The 5000-nt window shown below is 62.6% G+C and overlaps 1 pseudogene; it reads right to left on the bottom strand.

Moving 5' to 3' along the window:
* The window catches only part of LOC124566204, a 7954-nt pseudogene that overhangs the window by 1940 nt on the left and 1014 nt on the right, over nucleotides 1–5000 (bottom strand).

Here is a 5000-nt window from a genome sequence, read left to right as displayed (position 1 = left end):
GCGATGCCGTCTTTGACCGCCACCACGTCAGGCTTGCGGATGCCCTCAGGTGTTCGGAGGTGGGGCTCCACAGAGACATTGAAGCCCCTCTGCGCGAGTCCGCGGGCGACATAACGCACTACAGCGTCATGGCGCTTGACCCGGGACCCGTGCGTCCTAAAGCAAGCCTGAAGTACGTGGTTGGCGGTCTCCACGGCCTGGCACCCCGCGCGGCATCTGGTGTCCGCCTCCCGCCCGCGACTGCGCCGTGCCTTCGTAGGGAAGGCGTTGATGCGGGCGCGGAGGGCGTCGATGTATTCACGCCCAGATAGCAGGCGACTGGTGTCGGCGACCCACTGATGTTGGCCACTGACGGCGGCAGAAGATGACAGTGCCGCACCGTCAATGGCGATGTGTAGGCGCGCCGCCCACATTTCCCCAACCTGCGTTGACGATTTGAGGAGGTGGCCCTCCCACATTAGGTGGCGCTCCAGCACCTCGATCTCACGCTGTACCTCATCCATGCCTGCACCGTCGCAGGCTGGCCCTATCTTCTTCAGCGCCAGGAGACGGGACCGACGGAGGGTCGGACCCATCCATCGGCAAGATGGAATGCCGAGGCCCCCCTGGGCAACAGGAGCGTGGAAGTATCCCAGGGGGGTGTCCGCCGGAAGGCGGAACCATCTCCTGACGGCGGCCCGGATGGTAACGTCGGCCGACTTCAATGCACCCACCCGGGTGCGGCTGAGGGCCAGCCCGTGGTACAGGCCAGGGAGAAGTACGTTGGTGAGAGCGTGGAGGCGCTGTTGCGGCTTCAGCGGAGCTCGGGAGATGACGTCAAGCTGCTCCACCAGGTGGCTACGTGGATTGAAGACACAGCGACCCGCCGTGGAAAATTGCAGCCCCAGGTACCGGAAGGTTTCACCCACACGCAGGGCAGGCATGGTGGTATTGCCTGCTGTGAAGGTGACATTGCTGTCCACCTTCACCTTCTTCTCGCGCCCTGACGCGACTAAGGCGAGGGTGAAACACTTCCGGGCGTTGATCTGCAGCCCCAGGTGGGCGAGGGCTGCGGTAGCTGCGTCGATGAGGGACTGCAAGCCCCTCGGGGTCGCTGCAAACAGCAAGACGTCATCTGCAAAGGCCGCAGCGTTGACTCTGCGACCGAGGATCCGAGCTCCGATGTGGGAGGGCAGTTGGCCTAAAACGTAGTCCACCGCAAAGTTGAACAGGAGGGGGGAGAGGGGATCGCCCTGGCGAACGCCCCGTGCTGGCTGCACAGACACGCCCACGCCGGCGCCGTCCGCTATCACTGTCGTGCTGCCCTCGTAGCACCGCTCGACATACTCGACAAAGCAATCCGGCAGGCCATGCGCCTTCAGCACGGGGCGAAGGGCAGCATGATCTACCGAATCGAATGCCTTAGATACGTCGATCGATGCCACAAAGACAGAGCGGCAGGAGCGAACTGCGTCGGTGAGAGCAGTGTCTAAGATGAAGGTATTTTCCAACATCCCATCCCGAGGGATGAATGCCCGCTGACGTTCGTCCACAGCACAAGCGCGCATCAGGCGTGACGCGAGAACCTTGTGAAAGGTCCGCGCCAACACCGAGCAGACCGTAATGGGGCGAAAGTCAGCGGGGGATGTTGGTGCAGCCGTTTTCGGGAGAAGGGACGTCCGCGCGCGAAGCAGGCGTTCCGGAAGGGCGCGGGCCAGAAGGAAGAGATTCATCACTTTCACCAGGACTTCGTGCGGCAGGCGCCGCAACTCCGCTGGGGTAAGGCCGTCCGGCCCGGCTGCTGATCCCCTGGGCGGCAACGCGGCGGCGACCTCCTCACGTGTGACCGGCCCCCATATGCACTCGAGAGCGACAGGCTCTGAGTGCGGGAGGAGGCGGTCACGAATGAAGCCCGCGGTGGAGATGGGCTTCTTGGTGAAGAGGTCCGCCCAGAAGTCCAGCAGACCAGGGATGGCAGGTGGCGGCTGGAGCAGGGTGCCATCCAAGAGGCCGCGCACGCAACGCGCACGCGACCGTCGGAAGGCATCCTGCGTTCTCGCGTACTCCCAGCGGCGCCGCTTGCGCTTCTGCGTCGGCGGCGCGGCAGGCGGCCGCTTCGATGGTTGGCGCGGCCGCTGTGTCCTGGTGATCGATCTCTCCCCTCTGGACCCGACCGACGCAAGGGCATCCGGGAGCATGCCCAGGATGACATCGGGCGGCGTGCCCCGCCCCAGACCGATGACACGATCCAGGGCAGAGAAACGCTGGGCGGAAGCGGGTAGCCCCGCCAGATGCTCCCAGATGGCGGCGTCAGTCGGCCCCTCCGGCGGCGGCCCGGTGGTGTCGGCCGCGAAGTCCTCGGCTGCGTCGACGGGCGGCGCAGCGGCCTCGCCCGCGTCAGGCAGCGGGCTCGCCGCTCCCCGGCGGGACGCCGGCTCTTCCCCCCGACCGATCTCAAGCGCCTCCATGAATTGGCGGACAAGCTGCTTGTGGGCAGCTTGCCGCCGTCGGCACTTGATTGCCTCAAGCGTTCGGTCGGGGAACATCCTGATGAGCTCTTGATTTACAAAGAAGAACCGGGCGTCCCTCTCGAGGAACAGTTCGGCCTCTGCCTTGGCGAGCGACAGGACTTCTTCCTCCGTCCACCTCGCGCGATGCCTCTCCGTGACGATCTCCGCGTTGGCGGCCGCAAGGTGTTGGCGGCGGCGATGGACCCCGAGACCGTTTTTGGTGGTGAAGCTGCGGTGGCACTCACTACAGGCGTATACAGCTGCAACAGTTACAAGATTTTCGGCACGGCCGGTTGGCCGGCTAGGTGCTGGGGGAGTTGGGGTGGCACCTTCAGCGGAAGGGCCACCACTTTTTCTCTGGTTACTGCCCCCAACTAAAAAAAGGGATAGTGCGAGGGGGGGCTGGTAACCCCCCCAAGCCCCTGGTGCGGTCTTCCACTCTGCTAAAATCAGCGGGCCCACGAGAAGGGGAGAAGACCGCAGGAGAGGAGAGGCTAAGAGGGCTAGGCCCATGTATTGCGCATCACTCTCCCTGTAACTATAACCCAAGGAAGGCACCTCGCAGCAGCAGCACGACTACATCAAGACCGCACTTCGAAAAGCCAAGTCCGGATGCAGCCACACCGCCGCCACTTGGCCACCTTAAGAGAGTCATAGTTACTCCCGCCGTTTACCCGCGCTTGCTTGAATTTCTTCACGTTGACATTCAGAGCACTGGGCAGAAATCACATTGCGTCAACACCCGCTAGGGCCATCGCAATGCTTTGTTTTAATTAGACAGTCGGATTCCCCCAGTCCGTGCCAGTTCTGAGTTGATCGTTGAATGGCGGCCGAAGAGAATCCGCGCACCCGCGCGCCCCCGGAGGAGCACGCTAAGGCGGACGCGGCCTCGCAGCAAGGAAGATCCGTGGGAGGCCAAGGCACGGGACCGAGCTCGGATCCTGCACGCAGGTTGAAGCACCGGGGCGCGAACGCCGCGCAGGCGCGCGCATCCTGCACCGCCGGCCAGCACGAGGCCAACCAACGGCGAGAGCAGACCACGCCCGCGCTAAACGCCCGCACTTACCGGCACCCCTACGGCACTCACCTCGCCCAGGCCCGGCACGTTAGCGCTGACCCACTTCCCGACCAAGCCCGACACGCCCCGATCCTCAGAGCCAATCCTTATCCCGAAGTTACGGATCCAATTTGCCGACTTCCCTTACCTACATTATTCTATCGACTAGAGGCTCTTCACCTTGGAGACCTGCTGCGGATATGGGTACGAACCGGCGCGACACCTCCACGTGGCCCTCTCCCGGATTTTCAAGGTCCGAGGGGAAGATCGGGACACCGCCGCAACTGCGGTGCTCTTCGCGTTCCAAACCCTATCTCCCTGCTAGAGGATTCCAGGGAACTCGAACGCTCATGCAGAAAAGAAAACTCTTCCCCGATCTCCCGACGGCGTCTCCGGGTCCTTTTGGGTTACCCCGACGAGCATCTCTAAAAGAGGGGCCCGACTTGTATCGGTTCCGCTGCCGGGTTCCGGAATAGGAACCGGATTCCCTTTCGCCCAACGGGGGCCAGCACAAAGTGCATCATGCTATGACGGCCCCCATCAACATCGGATTTCTCCTAGGGCTTAGGATCGACTGACTCGTGTGCAACGGCTGTTCACACGAAACCCTTCTCCGCGTCAGCCCTCCAGGGCCTCGCTGGAGTATTTGCTACTACCACCAAGATCTGCACCGACGGCGGCTCCAGGCAGGCTCACGCCCAGACCCTTCTGCGCCCACCGCCGCGACCCTCCTACTCGTCAGGGCTTCGCGGCCGGCCGCAAGGACCGGCCATGACTGCCAGACTGACGGCCGAGTATAGGCACGACGCTTCAGCGCCATCCATTTTCAGGGCTAGTTGCTTCGGCAGGTGAGTTGTTACACACTCCTTAGCGGATTCCGACTTCCATGGCCACCGTCCTGCTGTCTTAAGCAACCAACGCCTTTCATGGTTTCCCATGAGCGTCGATTCGGGCGCCTTAACTCGGCGTTTGGTTCATCCCACAGCGCCAGTTCTGCTTACCAAAAGTGGCCCACTTGGCACTCCGATCCGAGTCGTTTGCTCGCGGCTTCAGCATATCAAGCAAGCCGGAGATCTCACCCATTTAAAGTTTGAGAATAGGTTGAGGTCGTTTCGGCCCCAAGGCCTCTAATCATTCGCTTTACCGGATGAGACTCGTACGAGCACCAGCTATCCTGAGGGAAACTTCGGAGGGAACCAGCTACTAGATGGTTCGATTAGTCTTTCGCCCCTATACCCAGCTCCGACGATCGATTTGCACGTCAGAATCGCTACGGACCTCCATCAGGGTTTCCCCTGACTTCGTCCTGGCCAGGCATAGTTCACCATCTTTCGGGTCCCAACGTGTACGCTCTAGGTGCGCCTCACCTCGCAATGAGGACGAGACGCCCCGGGAGTGCGGAGGCCGCCGCCCCGTGAAGGGCGGGGAAGCCCCATCCTCCCTCGGCCCGCGCA

The sequence above is a fragment of the Schistocerca americana genome, unplaced genomic scaffold (assembly GCF_021461395.2).
Source record: "Schistocerca americana isolate TAMUIC-IGC-003095 unplaced genomic scaffold, iqSchAmer2.1 HiC_scaffold_1372, whole genome shotgun sequence".
NCBI classification, from domain to species: Eukaryota; Metazoa; Arthropoda; class Insecta; order Orthoptera; family Acrididae; genus Schistocerca; species Schistocerca americana.
Note: the sequence above shows the minus strand (reverse complement) of the source record. Positions and strands in the feature narration are given on the sequence as shown.